The sequence below is a fragment of the Triticum urartu genome, chromosome 3A, assembly GCF_056163025.1.
Source record: "Triticum urartu cultivar PI428250 chromosome 3A, HENAU_Tu73, whole genome shotgun sequence".
Lineage (NCBI taxonomy): Eukaryota > Viridiplantae > Streptophyta > Magnoliopsida > Poales > Poaceae > Triticum > Triticum urartu.
This window is the reverse complement of record NC_141875.1, coordinates 669,844,213-669,862,299: the sequence shown is the minus strand read 5'-3', so window position 1 is coordinate 669,862,299 and position 18,087 is coordinate 669,844,213. Positions and strand designations below refer to the sequence as shown.

The 18,087-nt window shown below is 44.8% G+C and overlaps 1 pseudogene across 1 annotated transcript; it reads left to right on the top strand.

Annotated features, from left to right (window-relative positions):
• The first annotated feature begins 14,782 nt into the window (after positions 1-14,782).
• On the top strand, positions 14,783-16,323 carry LOC147981330 (F-box protein At5g07610-like; annotated as a pseudogene). Its single transcript, XR_015599899.1, has 2 exons — positions 14,783-14,913; positions 15,001-16,323. The product of XR_015599899.1 is annotated as an F-box protein At5g07610-like (transcript).
• The last annotated feature ends 1,764 nt before the right edge of the window (positions 16,324-18,087 follow it).

Here is an 18,087-nt window from a genome sequence, read left to right as displayed (position 1 = left end):
ACGCCGTCGTGCTGACGGAACTCTTCCCCGACACTTTGCTGGATCGGAGTCCGGGGATCGTCATCGAGCTGAACGTGTGCTCGAACTCGGAGGTGCTGTAGTTTCGGTGCTTGATCGGTTGGATCGTGAAGACGTACGACTACTTTCTCTACGTCGTGTTATCACTTCCGCAGTCGGTCTACGTTGGGTACGTAGACAACACTCTCCCCCTCGTTGCTATGCATCACATGATCTTGCGTGAGCGTAGGAAATTTTTTGAAATTACTACGAAAACCAACATATGGGCACTCCCCTTGGATTGTGCCAAGCTTGGGGGAGGTGCCCTGGTGTCATATCACCTCCATTATCTTTTACCTTTACTTATCTTAGTTCTATTCATAGTTATCTTTTGCTTTGGATGAATCAAAGTTTAGTTTGATCCTTTCTTTTCGAGTGTTTGCTTAGTGATCTATCCTTGTAATTGTGTGCGAGATATATAATAAAGTTTAGTTTGAGTTTAATTTTCTTTACTTTCATGTTCAATAAAAAGAAAGGAAATAAATGAAAAAGATCACATGTTAATCTTATGGTAAGTAATGACACCACATAAGGAAGAGTATAAGTAGAAAATTGTATTGGACATTGACAAACATAACATTGGTCAATGATGCAATTCATGAAAGAATTAATAAGGGAAGAGAAGATTTACATGCAAATATACTATCTTGGACATCTTTTGTGATTGTGATCCCCCATCAAAATATTATATGCCAAATATTTTGACGTTGGACAAGGAAGGCAACGTAATGATTTATGTTTGTTCATATTCACATAGAAGTTATATTGGCATAGATCCTTCAACATGTGGTGCTTGCCCCCCATCTTTCCTAGCCAAAAATTCCGCACTAAATAGAGATACTACTTGTGCATCCCAAAACCCTTAGACCCATATCTTGTTTTGAGGGTCCACCATACCTACCTAAGGATTGAGTAATATCCTTCAAGTAAGTTGTCATTGGTGCAAAAAGGCAATAAAAGATTACTTCTAAAAGTGTTGGATCATTTAGTGTAAGAGAAAATTGAGCGTTGTACGAACTTGTGACGGCAATGAATAAAAGCGACAGACTGCATAATAAAGGTTGCTATTGTTGGAAATATGCCCTAGAGGCAATAATAAATTGATTATTATTATATTTCCTTGATCATGATAATTGTTTATTATCCATGCTATAATTGTATTGATAGGAAACTCAGATACATGTGTGGATACATAGACAACACCATGTCCCTAGTAAGCCTCTAGTTGACTAGCTCGTTGATCAATAGATGGTTACGGTTTCCTGACCATGGACATTGGATGTCATTGATAACGGGATCACATCATTAGGAGAATGATGTGATGGACAAAGACCCAATCCTAAGCCTAGCACAAGATCATGTAGTTCGTATGCTAAAGCTTTTCTAATGTCAAGTATCATTTCCTTAGACCATGAGATTGCGCAACTCCCAGATACTGTAGGAGTGCTTTGGGTGTGCCAAACGTCACAACGTAACTGGGTGGCTATAAAGGTACACTACAGGTATCTCCGAAAGTGTCTGTTGGGTTGGCACGAATCGAGACTGGGATTTGTCACTCCGTGTAAACGGAGAGGTATCTCTGGGCCCACTCAGTAGGACATCATCATAATGTGCACAATGTGATCAAGGAGTTGATCACGGGATGATGTGTTACGGAACGAGTAAAGAGACTTGCCGGTAACGAGATTGAACAAGGTATCGGCATACCGACGATCGAATCTCGGGCAAGTATCGTACCGCTAGACAAAGGGAATTGTATACGGGATTGATTAAGTCCTCGACATCGTGGTTCATCCGATGAGATCATCGTGGAGTATGTGGGAACCAACATGGGTATCTAGATCCCGCTGTTGGTTATTGACCGAAGAACGTCTCGGTCATGTCTGCATGCTTCCCGAACCCGTAGGGTCTACACACTTAAGGTTCGGTGACGCTAGGGTTATAGAGATATTAGTATGCGGTAACCCGAATGTTGTTCGGAGTCCCGGATGAGATCCCGGACATCACGAGGAGTTCCGGAATGGTCTGGAGGTAAATAATTATATATAGGAAGTGCTATTTCGGCCATCGGGACAAGTTTCGGGGTCACCGGTATTGTATCGGGACCACCGGAAGGGTCCCGGGGGTCCACCGGGTGGGGCCACCTGCCCCGGGGGGCCACATGGGCTGTAGGGGGTGCGCCTTGGCCTATATGGGCCAAGGGCACCAGCCCCAAGAGGCCCATGCGCCAAGAGAAGAGGAAAAGGAAGAGTCCTAAAGGGGGAAGGCACCTCCGAGGTGCCTTGGGGAGGAGGGACTCCTCCCTGGCCGCACCCTTCCTTGGAGGAAGGGCCAAGGCTGCGCCCCCCCCCCCTCTCCCTTGGCCCTATATATAGTGGGGGGAAGGGAGGGCAGCAACACACCTGAGCCCTGGCGCCTCCCTCTCCCTCCCATGACACATCTCCCTCCTCCCACAGTGCTTGGCGAAGCCCTGTTGGAATCCCGCTACTTCCACCACCACGCCGTCGTGCTGCTGGATCTCCATCAACCTCTCCTTCCCCCTTGCTGGATCAAGAAGGAGGAGACGTCGCTGCTCCGTACGTGTGTTGAACGCGGAGGTGCCGTCCGTTCGGCGCTAGGATCATCGGTGATTTGGATCACGACGAGTACGACTCCATCAACCCCGTTCTCTTGAACGCTTCCGCGCGCGATCTACAAGGGTATGTAGATCCACTCCTCCCTCGTTGCTAGATGACTCCATAGATAGATCTTGGTGACACGTAGGAAAATTTTGAATTTATGCTACGTTCCCCAACAGTGGCATCATGAGCTAGGTCTATGCGTAGTTACTATGCACGAGTAGAACACAAAGTAGTTGTGGGCATCGATATTGTCAATTATCTTGCCGTTACTAGTCTTATCTTGATTCGGCGGCATCGTGGGATGAAGCGGCCCGGACCGACCTTACACGTACTCTTACGTGAGACTGGTTCCACCGACAAACATGCACTAGTTGCATAAGGTGGCTGGCGGGTGTCTGTCTCTCCCACTTTAGTCGGATCGGATTCGATGAAAAGGGTCCTTATGAAGGGTAAATAGCAATTGGCATATCACGTTGTGGTTTTTGCGTAGGTAAGAAACGTTCTTGCTAGAAACCCATAGCAGCCCCGTAAAACATGCAACAACAATAGAGGAGGTCTAACTTGTTTTTGCAGGGTATGCTATGTGATGTGATATGGCCAAAGGATGTGATGAATGATATATGTGATGTATGAGATTGATCATGTTCTTGTAATAGGAATCACGACTTGCATGTCGATGAGTATGACAACCGGCAGGAGCCATAGGAGTTGTCTTAATTTATTTATGACCTGCGTGTCAACATAAACGTCATGTAATTACTTTACTTTATTGCTAACCGTTAGCTGTAGTAGTAGAAGTAATAGTTGGCGAGACAACTTCATGGAGACACAATGATGGAGATCATGATGATGGAGATCATGGTGTCATGCCGGTGACGATGATGATCATGGAGCCCCGAAGATGGAGATCAAAAGGAGCAATATGATATTGGCCATATCATGTCACTATTTGATTGCATGTGATGTTTATCATGTTTATACATCTTATTTGCTTAGAACGACGGTAGTAAATAAGATGATCCCTCGTTAAAATTTCAAGAAAGTGTTTCCCCTAACTGTGCACCCTTGCGACAGTTCGTGTTTCGAAGCACCACGTGATGATCGGGTGTTAGATTCTTACATTCACATACAACGGGTGTAAGCCAGATTTACACACGTGAAACACTTTGGTTGACTTGACGAGCCTAGCATGTACAGACATGGCCTCGGAACACAGAAGACCGAAAGGTCGAACATGAGTCGTATAGAAGATACGATCAACATGAAGATGTTCACCGATGTTGACTAGTCCGTCTCACGTGATGATCGAACACGGCCTAGTTGACTCGGATCATGTAATCACTTAGATGACTAGAGGGATGTCTATCTGAGTGGGAGTTCATAAGATGAACTTGTTTATCCTGAACATAGTCAAAAGGATTTTGCAAATTATGTCGTAGCTCGCGCTTTAGTTCTACTGTTTAGATATGTTCCTAGAGAAAATTTAGTTGAAAGTTGATAGTAGAATTATGCGGACTAGGTCCGTAAACTGAGGATTGTCCTCATTGCTTCATAGAAGGCTTATGTCCTTAATGCACCGCTCAGTGTGCTGAACCTCGAACGTCGTCTGTGGATGTTGCGAACATCTGACATACACATTTTGATAACTACGTGATAGTTCAGTTAAACGGTTTAGAGTTGAGGCACCGAAGACGGTTTTGAAACATCGCAAAACATATGAGATGTTTTGTGGGCTGAAATTGGGATTTCAGGCTCGTGCCCACGTCAAGAGGTATAAGACCTCCGACGATTTTCTTAGCCTGCAAAGTAAGGGAGGAAAGCTCAATTGTTGAGCTTGTGCTCAGACTGTCTGAATACAACAATCATTTGAATCAAGTGGGAGTTGATCTTCCAGATGAGATAGTGATGTTTCTCCGAAGTCATTACCACCAAGCTGCTAGAGCTTCGTGATGAACTATAACATATCAGGGATAGATATGATGATCCTTGAAATACTCGCGATGTTTGACACCGCGAAAGTAGAAATCAAGGAGCATCAATTGTTGATGGTTAGTGAAACCACTAGTTTTAAGAAGGGCAAGGGCAAGAAGGGATACTTCATGAAACGGCAAATCAGCTGCTGCTCTAGTGAAGAAACCCAAGGTTGAACCCAAACCCGAGACTAAGTGCTTCTGTAATAAGGGGAACAACCACTGGAGCAGAATTACCCTAGATACTTGGTAGATGAGAAGGCTGGCAAGGTCGATAGAAGTATATTGGATATACATTGTGTACTTTACTAGTACTCGTAGTAGCACTAGGGTATTAGATACCGGTTCGGTTGCTAAGTGTTAGTAACTCGAAATAAAAGCTACGGAATAAACGGAGACTAGCTAAAGGTGAGCTGACGATATGTGTTGGAAGTGTTTCCAATGTTGATATGATCAAGCATCGCACGCTCCCTCTACCATCGAGATTGGTGTTAAACCTAAATAATTGTTATTTGGTGTTTGCGTTGAGCATAGACATGATTGGATTACGTCTATCGCAATACGGTTATTCATTTAAGGAGAATAATGGTTACTCTGTTTATTTGAATAATACCTTCGATGGTCTTACACCTAAAATGAATGGTTTATTGAATCCCGATCGTAGTGATACACATTTATCATGCCAAAGGTATAAGATAGTAATGATAGTACCACACAAATGTGGCACTGCCACATAAGTCATATCGGTATAAAACGCATGAAGAAGCTCCATGTTGATGGATCTTTGGGCTCACTCGTTTTTGAAAAGTTTGAGACATGCGAACCATGTCTATTGGTATATATGCATGAAGAAACTCCATGCAAATGGACCGTTTGGACTCACTTGATTTTGAATCACTTGAGACATGCAAATCATACCACATGGGCAAGATGACTGAAAGCCTCGTTTTCAGTAAAATGGAACTAGAAAGCAACTTGTTGGAAGTAATACATTTTGATGTGTGCAGTCCAATGAGTGCTGAGGCGTGTAGTGGATATCGTTATGTTCTTACTTCACAGATGATTTGAGTAGATGTTGAGTATATTTACTTGATGAATCACGAGTCTGAATTATTGAAAGGTTCAAGTAATTTCAGGGTGAAGTTGAAAGATCATCGTGACAAGAGGATAAAAGATCTATGATATGATCATAGAGATGAATATCTGAATTACGAGTTTGGCACAGAATTAAGACATTGTGGAGATTGTTTCACAACTGATACAGCCTGGAACACCATAGTGTGATGGTGTGTCCGAACATCATAACTGCACCCTATTGGATATGATGCATACCATGATGTCTCTTATCGAATTACCACAATAGTTTATGGGTTAGGCATTAGAGACAACCACATTCACTTTAAATAGGGCACCACGTAATTCCGATGAGATGACACCATATGAACTATGGTTTAGAGAAACCTAAGCTGTCATTTCTTAAAAGTTTGGGGCTGCAACGCTTATGTGAAAAAGTTTCAGGCCGATAAGCTCGAACCCAAAGCGGATAAATACATCTTCATAGGACACCCAAAAATAGTTGGGTATACCTCCTGTCTCAGATCCGAAAGCAATAAGGGATTGTTTCTAGAATCGGGTCCTTTCTCGAGGAAAAGTTTCTCTCGAAAGAATTGAGTGGGAGGATGGTGGAGACTTGATGAGGTTATTGAACCGTCTCTTCAACTAGTGTGTAGCAGGGCACAGGAAGTTGTTCCTGTGGCACCTACATCAATTGAAGTGGAAGCTTATGATAGTGATCATGAAACTTCAGATCAAGTCACTACCAAACCTCGTGGGATGACAAGGATGCGTGCTACTTCAGAGTGGTACGTAATCCTGTCTTGGAAGTTATGTTGCTAGACAACAATAAACCTACGAGCTATGGAGAAGCGGTGGTGGGCCTGGATTCCGATAAATGGCTCGAGGCCATATAATCCGAGAGAGGATCCATATATGAAAACAAAGTGTAGACTTTGGAAGAACTACTTGATGGTCGTAAGGCTGTTAGGTACATATGGATTTTAAAAGGAAGATGGACAATGATGGTAAATGTCACCATTAAGAAAGCTCGACTTGTCGTTAAGATGTTTTTCGACAAGTTCAAGGAGTTGACTATGATGAGACTTTCTCACTCGTAGCGATGCTAAGAGTCTGTTGGAATTATATTAGCGATTACTGCATTATTTATGAAATCTTGCAGATAGGATGTCAAAACATTGTTTCCTCGACGATTTTCTTGAGGAAAGGTTGTATGTGATACAACCGGAAGGTTTTGTCAATCCTGAAAGATGCTGATAAGTATGCAAAGCTTCAGCAATCCTTCTAAGGACTAGAGTAAGCATCTCGGAGTTGGAATGTATGCTTTGATGAGATGATCAAAGATTTTGGGTGTATACAAAGTTTATGAGAAACTTGTATTTCCAAAGAAGTGAGTGGGAGCACTATAGAATTTCTGATGAGTATATGTTGTTGACATATTGTAGATCAGAAATGATGTAGAATTTCTGGAAAGCATATAGGGTTATTTGAAAAGTGTTTTTCAATGGAAAGCCTGGATTAAGCTACTTGAACGTTGAGCATCAAGATCTATAAGGATAGATCAAAACGCTTAATGGTACTTTCAAATGAGCACATACCTTGACATGATCTTGAAGGTGTTCAAGATGGATCAGTCAAAGAAGGAGTTCTTGCCTGAGTTGTAAGGTATGAAGTTAAGACTTAAAGCTCGACCACGGCAGAATAGAAAGGACGAAGGTCGTCCCCTATGCTTAAGACGTAGGCTCTACAGTATGCTATGCTGTGTACCGCACCTGAAATGTGCCTTGCCATGAGTCAGTCAAGGGGTACAAGAGTGATCCAAGAATGGATCACAAGACAGCGGTCAAAGTTATCCTTAGTAACTAGTGGACTAAGGAATTTTCTCGATTATGGAGGTGGTAAAAGAGTTCATCGTAAAGGGTTACGTCGATGCAAGCTTAACACCTATCCGGATAGCTCTGAGTAGAGATACCGGATACATATAATGGAGCAACAATTTAGAATAGCTCCAAGTAGAACAGTTATTTGGAATGGCTCCAAATGTAGCGTAGTAGTTGCATCTAGGAGATGACATAGAGATTTGTAAAGCGCACACGGATCTGAAAGGTTCAGACCCGTTGACTATAACCTCTCTCACAAGCATAACATGATCAAACCCAGAACTCATCGAGTGTTAATCACATGGTAAATGTGAACTAGATTAGTGACTCTAGTAAACTCTTTGGGTGTTAGTCACATGGGGATGTGACCTTGAGTGTTAATCACATGGCGATGTGAACTAGATTATTGACTCTAGTGCAAGTGGGAGACTGTTGGAAATATGCCCTAGAGGCAATAATAAATTGATTATTATTATATTTCCTTGTTCATGATAATCGTTTATTATCCATGCTATAATTGTATTGATAGGAAACTCAGATACATGTGTGGATACATAGACAACACCATGTCCCTAGTAAGCCTCTAGTTGACTAGCTCGTTGATCAATAGATGGTTACGGTTTCCTGACCATGGACATTGGATGTCGTTGATAACGGGATCACATCATTAGGAGAATGATGTGATGGACAAAGACCCAATCCTAAGCCTACCACAAGATCATGTAGTTCGTATGCTAAAGCTTTTCTAATGTCAAGTATCATTTCCTTAGACCATGAGATTGTGCAACTCCCGGATACTGTAGGAGTGCTTTGGGTGTGCCAAACGTCACAACGTAACTGGGTGGCTATAAAGGTACACTACAGGTATCTCCGAAAGTGTCTATTGGGTTGGCACGAATCGAGACTGGGATTTGTCACTCCGTGTAAACGGAGAGGTATCTCAGGGCCCACTCGGTAGGACATCATCATAATGTGCACAATGTGATCAAGGAGTTGATCACGGGATGATGTGTTACGGAACGAGTAAAGAGACTTGCCGGTAACGAGATTGAACAAGGTATCGGGATACCGACGATCGAATCTCGGGCAAGTATCGTACCGCTAGACAAAGGGAATTGTATACGGGATTGATTAAGTCCTCGACATCGTGGTTCATCCGATGAGATCATCGTGGAATATGTGGGAACCAACATGGGTATCCAGATCCCGCTGTTGGTTATTAACCGGAGAACGTCTCGGTCATGTCTGCATGCTTCCCGAACCCGTAGGGTCTACACACTTAAGGTTCGGTGACGCTAGGGTTATAGAGATATTAGTATGCGGTAACCCGAATGTTGTTCGGAGTCCCGATGAGATCCCGGACGTCACGAGGAGTTCCGGAATGGTCCGGAGGTAAAGAATTATATATAGGAAGTGCTATTTCGGCCATCGGGACAAGTTTCGGGGTCACCGGTATTGTACCGGGACCACCGGAAGGGTCCCGGGGGTCCACCGGGTGGGGCCACCTGCCCCGGGGGGGGCACATGGGCTGTAGGGGGTGCGCCTTGGCCTATATGGGCCAAGGGCACCAGCCCCAAGAGGCCCATGTGCCAAGAGAAGAGGAAAAGGAAGAGTCCTAAAGGGGGAAGGCACCTCCGAGGTGCCTTGGGGAGGAGGGACTCCTCCCTGGCCGCACCCTTCCTTGGAGGAAGGGCCAAGGCTGCGCCCTCCCCCTCTCCCTTGGCCCTATATATAGTGGGGGAAGGGAGGGCAGCAACACACCTGAGCCCTGGCGCCTCCCTCTCCCTCCCATGACACATCTCCCTCCTCCCACAGCGCTTGGCGAAGCCCTGTTGGAATCCCGCTACTTCCACCACCACGCCATCGTGCTGCTGGATCTCCATCAACCTCTCCTTCCCCCTTGCTGGATCAAGAAGGAGGAGACGTCGCTGCTCCGTACGTGTGTTGAACGCGGAGGTGCCGTCCGTTCGGCGCTAGGATCATCGGTGATTTGGATCACGACGAGTACGACTCCATCAACCCCGTTCTCTTGAACGCTTCCGCGCGCGATCTACAAGGGTATGTAGATCCACTCCTCCCTCGTTGCTAGATGACTCCATAGATAGATCTTGGTGACACGTAGGAAAATTTTGAATTTATGCTACGTTCCCCAACAGCTATCATAAGGGGCAATATAACGTGATGTTCTTTTGCACTAAGAGATTCATGATACAACCAAAAAGTGCATGGCAACCTCTTCTTCCCTCTGCGAAGGGCCTATCTTTTACTTTTATATATTTACTTTTATGCAAGAGTCAAAGTTTTCTCTCTATTCCTTTTTATTTTCTCTTTTGGCAAGCATCATGTGGTGAGGAAAGATCTAGGCACATATATCCAGTTGGATATGGGTAGCATGAGTTATTATTGTTGAAATCACCCTGGAGGTGAGTATGTTGGGAGGCGAAACGATAAGCCCCTATCTTTCTATGTGTCCGGTTGAAACTTTTGCTCATGTGTATGCGGTGAGTGTTAGCAATCATAGAAGACTATATGATGGTTGAGTATGTGGACTTGCCAAAAGGCTCTAATACATGACCCTTCCTGAAAAGATGATGAATTGTAGTTGCAAAGTTGATTGAGAACATAGGTTGTTGGTTTTCAATAGAGTTTATGCTTTATACTTCGATGTTCTGATGAATTGTTACGCGTTCATGAGTAGTCTATGATAGAAGTTTTATGATAAAAGTTATATGATAAAGTTTTATGTTAAAGTTTGTTGCTTTTATAATAATATCATGATGCTTCTATGTCCGTATTTTGTTTTTATCGACACCTCTCTCTCTAAGCATGTGGACATGTTTTTCGATTTCGGTTTTCGCTTGAGGACAAGCGAGGTCTGAGCTTGGGGGAGTTGATACATCCATTTTGCATCATGTTTTCCTACTGTTATTTATGATGTTTTTATGCATAATAATGCTCTTTGGAGTAATTCTAATGCCTTTTCTCTCATAATATGCAAGGTTCACACAAAGAGGGGGAATACCGGCAGCTGGAATTCTGGACCTGAAAAAGCTACGCCAGGCTACCTATTCTACACAACTCCAAATGAGCTGAAACTTCACGCGGAATTGTTAGGGAATAAATAAGAATTATTGGAGCAAATAAGTACCAGATGGGGCCCACCATGTGGGCACAACCCACCTGGGCGCGCTAGGGAGCCCAGGCCCGCCCCGGTGGGTTGTGCCCTCCTCGGCCCACCTCCGGTGCCGATATTTTGGTATATAAGTCATTTTGACTTAGAAAAGATTAGGGGAGAACTTTCGGGATGAAGCGCAGACGTCTCGAGGTGGAACTTGGACAAAAGCACTTTTCCCCTCCGGCGGAGTGATTCGCCGGGGGAACTTCCCTCCCGGAGGGGGAAATCATCGTCATCATCATCACCAACAACTCTCCCATCTTGGGGAGGGAAATCTTCATCAACATCTTCAACAACACCATCTCCTCTGAAACCCTAGTTCATCTCTTGTGTTCAATCTTTGTACCGGAACTATAGATTGGTACTTGTGGGTGACTAGTAGTGTTGATTACATCTTATAGTTGATTACTATATGGTTTATTCGGTGGAATATTATATGTTCAGATCCATTATTCTATTTAATACCCCTCTGATCATGAGCATGATTATCATTTGTGAGTAGTTACTTTTGTTCTTGAGGTCACGGGAGAAATCTTGTTGCAAGTAATCATGTGAACTTGATATGTGTTCGATATTTTGATGGTATGTATGTTGTGATTCCCTTAGTGGTGTCATGTGAACGTTGACTACATGACACTTCACCATACTTGGGCCTAAGGGAATGTATTGTGGAGCAGTTATTAGATGATGGGTTGCGAGAGTGATAGAAGCTCAAACCCTAGTTTATGCGCTATTCCATAAGGGACTGATTTGGATCCAAAAGTTTAATTCTATGGTTAGATTTATTATTAATACTTTTCTCGTATTTGCGGATGCTTGCGAGGGGGTTAATCATAAGAAGGAGCTTTGTTCAAGTAAGAACAGCACCTAAGCACCGGTCCACCCACATATCAAATTATCAAAGTAGCGAACACAAATCAAACTAACATGATGAAAATGACTAGATGAGGTTCCCGTGTACCCTCAGAAACACTTTGCTTATCATAAGAGACCATTTTGGCCTGTCTTTTGCCTCAAAAGGATTGGGCTACCTTGCTGCACTTTTGTTACCATTACCGTTACTTGCTCGTTACAAATTATCTTGCTATCAAATTACTCGTTACTTATAATTTCAGTGCTTGCAGACATTACCTTCCTGAAAACCGCTTGTCATTTCCTTCTGCTCCTCGTTGGGTTCGACACTCTTACTTATCGAAAGGACTACGATTGATCCCCTATACTTGTGGGTCATCAGAGGACAGTGAATATGAGCCAATACCTAATTGTAGTTCTGGAGAGGATTCAGAGGCAGAGGAACTGAGAAAGCTTGCAAGAGAGTTGAGGAATGAGAGAGCTAAGAAGCTTGGATACAGAAGTGGAATTATAATGCAAGACAATAAAGTACAATGTAACTCTGATGATGATTTGGATACTGGTCTTGAAACTCCATATTTTGCCTCTGATGAAGATGGCTTCTCTTATGAAGAAGAAAGTGATGGAGACGGAGGTACCAATATGAGTGCCAAAAATTTGACAAAGGCGAAATGAATCAGTGTTTCACCAATAAATTGCCTACTCTAGACATTTCTTGCAAAAAGAAACTCTTTTTTTGCAAGAAAAATTCCTATCTGTTCATCAACTGTCAAGGTAGTAGAAATAACACTAGAAGTAAAATTTACATTTAGGTCCGTAGACCACCTAGCAAGGACTACAAGCATTGGAGCGAGCCGAAGGCGCGCCTCCGTCATTGCCCCTACCTCGTCGGAGTCAGGCAAACATTGTTGTAGTATACAGTCAGGAAGTCGTCGTACTAAGACCTCATAGGACCAGCGCACTAGAACAGCAATCACCGCCGTTGAAGAGAAGCATAGATCGGAAGGATCCAACCTGCCGACACACAAACATAGATGAACGAAGATCAGATCTAGTCGGATCCAACTAAGACAAACGCCGACTTGATCCCACGAGATCCTTCGGAGACAAATCTCCACATGCCTTCCGACGATGTTTGAAACATCACCGGCATAGGGGCTAGACAAGGAGGACCTTATTCCATCTTCAAGAAGCCGCCACCGCCTCATCTTCTCGAGTATGGCACAAATCCTAATAAAACTTAGAAAAGCACCTAAAAATGGAGCCCTCCCTCTGGCAAGGGCCGGGATCCACCACCCTCCATGGTCCAGGGCTCCAAAAAGAAACTCAGCGCGAAACTATTCAGGAGCAAGACAGTGCAATTTTGCCTCGGCATGCCACACACATAAAGTGTCAATTACAATGATCACATGAGCATTCAACTTATAGAATATGTATATAGCAATCACACACATCGATCACGTCCATCCCTCATCACATAATTAACAAGAAATTAGTTCTCTTACCTAGAGAGACAACAAGATGATTGAGCTAGTCGTCCATCGATCGATAGATCGATCGAGAGGCTGGGTGTACCCACGTAGGAGTGTGGGCACCATTAATGGGGGAGTGTCAGAGTTAGATCCAGCAAATCCCTCGGTAGGGTATCCAAGCTAGGTGATTGGGCTAGAACAGGAAGCAAGAATTTACCCAAAGTTTGGGCTCTCATGGTGTAGATAATACCCTACTTCTGCTCATATATATTGCGTTGGGGTGTGTGCAAGGTACATGTGAGTACGAAGGGATTGTAATGTGTCCTACAACGAGCCCGGACCCCGTCTTATATAGCATACCATTGGTCCTATGGTTATAGATCCTGGTAGGCTACGTCGATGGAGGTAGAGTCCTCCACGGCTCCGGTATCTTTGACTTGTACGTCAAGTCCTCTGGAGACTTTGTATAACGCGTCATGGGCCACCGGACATGGCCCAGGATGGAACCAACCTAGGGGTTCTTAGTGCTGCCCACCAGGCTGGGAACCAACATGTGATAGAACCCTGGGCCGGGACAGTAGCGCCCTGAACCGGTCTTCAAGCTCTGTTGCACCATCGTCGCTCTGAGCTGCTCATCATTTTTTGTTGTCAGGCTTAAACCTAGTTCGCAGAAGCATTCCAACGGTGTCGGTGCGCACCGGCCTCCATAAATTGGGCTGCCTCCAAAATGGTGTAGCCACCTCGGTCTTAATCTGTCGAAGTAGATAGCCGACCTGCATCAGAAAATTCTTGCGTGTGGGAAGGAAGGACGGCGGGGTGGCGCGGTCTGGCGTGGCAGGAGGTGGGCGACGTGGGCTTGCGTTGGTGTGGCGGCGCGGTCAGGAGAAGCAATAGGTGGGGCGTCGTGGGCTTGCATCAATGGCCTAGCATTCTTGGCGTGGCGGCAGTGGCTGCGACGCGGTAGCAAGGGTTGCACGAGTGTTCCTTCTATGAACTTTCAGGCAGTTTGCTCCCATCAAATTATATGAAAAGAGCTATCGTCCTGTAAACGTGAGAAGAGTTGGAGAATTATACGGGATCCTGTAAAAAATCTGAGTTTATATGAGCTGTTAGAGGGATGTTTTTGCCTCAACTTCTAGTAAACAGTAGTTTTTTCCCTGGATTATACTGAAAAGATTGTATGCGCAATTTGCTCTCTTCGAAAGCATCACTTCCGTGAACCAATCTGTGATTGGATGGTTAGAGTGACAGTGGTATCCCAGCCCACCAGGGTTCAAGTACTGGTGCTCGCATTTTTCCTTGATTTATTTCAGAATTTTCGGCAATGCACTTTTAGTGTGAGGAGACGTTCCCATCGACGATGAGGCGATTATGGCGACTTCGTGAATCTCAAGATAATATGTCGGCTCAATCTCTCGAAGATGCTCATAGCGGTAGAGTGTGCATGTGTGTGTTCATTGAAGTAAGTGTATGCGCATATGTATGAGCGCTTTTGTTTGTACTGTGTTATAGAAAAGCATCACTCCTAACGTGTCTTTTACTCTGGTGACAATCCAGAATCCGGATGTCTTTTCCTTTTTTCTTTTATTATTATGGGACTTTTCAGTTTTCACACGGCGAAGCCAAAAGCCCAGATAAATGCACCTCTGCCCGTCCTTCCACTTCCACTTCCACCGCACCCAAAAACTTCACCCGCACCCATCCATCCATCCATCTCGCCGCCCCACACCCAAACCAAACCTTCACCCGCTCGCCGGCGCGGATGGGAGCACCCAACGCCGGCGCTCTCGCCGCTCCTCTCTCCTCAGTTTGGTAAGTCCTCTCTTCTCTCGGGCCCCCCTCACTGCTAGTACTAGGATGTAGCATCTCTAACCTCTTCTCCTCCGCCCCGATCTACAGATTAGCCGCTCGTTGCCTCCCCGGAGATGGCGACGGGATCCATGGAGACGGCCCTCATGAGCGATCGGACGATCAAGCTCCCCGACGACCTCCTGGTCGAGATCATCTCGCGCGTGCCGTACAAGTCCACCCGTTGCTGTTAGTGCGTCTCCACGCGCTGGCGGGACCTCATCTCCCACCCCGACCACCGCGACAAGCTTCCCCGGTCGACCCTCGCCGGCTTCTTCTGCAAAATCCACGGCGTCGACTGTGATCCACGTTTTAATGATGTTTGCCAAAGCGTCTCGGGGGACTGGTGTCCTTTTGACGACTCCCTCTCGTTCCTACCTGAATGCAAGGACCTTGATATCTTGGATTGCTGCAACGGCCTCCTCCTCTGTCGATGTTCGAAGCCTTATCCCGAGAAACCGGATTATCTGGTGTGCAATCCTGCCACTGAGAAATGGGTAACCTACTAACCTTCCCTGCCAACTGGATTATGTCGTTTGCTCGCCTGGGATTCGACCCCGCCGTCTCCTCCCATTTCCATGTGTTTCAGTTGGTACCTATCAAAGCTGGGCATGATTATAGGATCAAAGAGGTGGGGATCTACTCTTCCAAAGCTGGAGGTTGGACACATCAAATTGCTTGGGACGATCCAATTGAGATACTCTACTTTACAGGTGGCACATTTCTCAGCGGGTTGTTGTATTTTACCTTCTGATAATAATTTGGTTGCAGCAGTCAATGTCGAGGGAAATTGTAGGATCATTCCTCTTCCTACTTCTCATGATGCTCCTATTGTTCCTAATGTCTATGTATCACGGGGACAATTGTATCTCACAAATAATCGTGCTTCTGAACTATCAATCTGGGTTCTTGAAGACTCTACTAGTGATGAAGATTGTTGGACCTTGAAGCTCAATGTCAGCTACTTGCAACTGTTTGGAGAAGGGTATTCAAGCTGCATGCCATATTATGGTGTTATCTCAGCGCACCCAGAACATAATATGGTATTCATAACCGTAGGATTGAGATCGGGGTTCCTATAGCTTGTGAAATTATTTTCATACGAAGTGGATTCTAGGGAGCTGTGTTTCGTATCTGATCTTGGCTGGTACGACAGGCAAGCTTATCTTTCATATGTTCCTTTGTTCTCGGAGTCATTAGCAGATGGGCACTAAGGTATTGGAGCCTCACAATTGTCTATCTTTCTGATGATACTGGTGTTACATCGTGAGTATGAGCAACAACAGTGATTTGGGTAGACCGTTATAAGTGTGGACTCATGTACCAGACTTTATGAGGCTAGCTATTCAGTCAACTTTGTACTCTGTTTGGTCATATATGCAGCTGCAACACCCTACTACTAAAGTAAGGACAATTGATCGTTTTGTTGGAACTATTATGAGTATTTTGATATCTACATTCTTGTATCTGTTTGTGGAGAATTTTATCTGCGCACCAACTTTTTTGTGCGTTAAAGGTTATTTTCTCCTTATTAACCTCTAACTCTACCCTAGAGCCTAAGATTTTGCTGTTTGGGTGGACCTGGAAGTGCTGTTGCATTTCTAGAGCGTTCTGTTTGTCATGCCGTCTTTGTTTTTCATTTTCATGTCTACTGAAACTGTGATATATTGTAATGTAATAGCAATAGCTTAACACGATCTATTGCTAAGGCTTTCTGATAGATGAACTGCAACTTCAGTTTAGCGTGAACCACAAGTGATTTTTCACCATTATGGTTACATTATCTTTGTGTCACCATCACCGGCTTCGAAGCGTGGTTCTCCAGCTGCAGTTTCTAATAGAAGTGTTGAGTTGCCCGTTCAGTTGGTTCAGTCATGGGGAGACTCCTACTCTGAATTGTAACTGCGCCCTATTGTTGCTAGGATTTTATGATCTACTACATAACTAGCAGATCTTGATTCTCCCTTTGTCTCTCCTCCAAGGAAAGGCGGCTAGGGTTTCTGCCTCTCATCGGCAGCGCAGCGGGTCTCCCACGTCTCCTGTGGCGTTAGGGCCATGGGTGCGTGGTGGATCCCGGCCCTTGGTGGCGGGAGGGCTCCGTTTTCAGGTGTTTCTTCAAGTTTTGTTAGGGTTTGTGTCTTGCTCAAGAAAACGAGACAACAGCAGCTTCTTGAAGATGAAATAAGGTTCTCCCAGCCTAGCCCTCGTCCCGATGGTGTGTCTAGCATTGTCGGAGGGCACGTGGAGATGTGTCTCCGACGAATCTCGTGAGATTTGGTCTGGGTTTGTCTTTGGTGGATCCGGTGTTTGTTCGTCTTTGTTCATGGTTTTCAGGTTGGATTCTTCCGATCTAAGCTTCCGTTTATCGGCGGCGGTTGCCATTCTGATGTGTTGGTCCTATGGGACCTTATCCTAATGACTTCCTGACTGTCTACTACAACAAGTTGTGCCCGGCTGCGGGGAGGGAGGGGCGATCACGGCGGCGCGCCTTCGGCTCGCTTCAGTGCTTGTAGTTGTCGCTAGGTGGTCCATGAATCTAGATGTAATTTTTATTATTTCTGGTGTTCATTGTACTGCCATGATTGAAGATGAATAGATCGACAGTTTCCCGCAAATAAAGACCAGGATGACAAAGTTGCCAGAATATCCTCCCAACCCTGCCTGTTATCTTTGTGTCAGTTTGACCAATTACCTGTAATTTCTTGTCATGGCCTATTTTTTTTAATTTAGAAAAAACACCCAAAGGATATCTTACTGATAATTATCAAGGAAAATGGTAATCAGCACGGTGTATAGACAACATGACATAAATTGACCTGCAAAAGATAAAATTACACCGAAAAGCATACTGGCTGCCTTCTTCCTAAGATTGTATGCCACCCGTCGAAGCCTGAAAATTGCACTAAACCGGTGGTAGAGAAAAGGGACCCTTGCAAATGTACACCCGCGTCATACCGGACATTAAATGCTAGAAACAAGATCTAGTAACTGCTACAAGAGCATCGACTGGGGTCTTGCACCACGCAATGGAAGCTTGCAATGTTTCACCACCAGCCAGAGGGTTGGTGAAACTATCAAGACCATGCTGCGCGAAGCAAATCAAAGAAAGAGGTTGAAGTCTCTACACCAAGAGCCAGC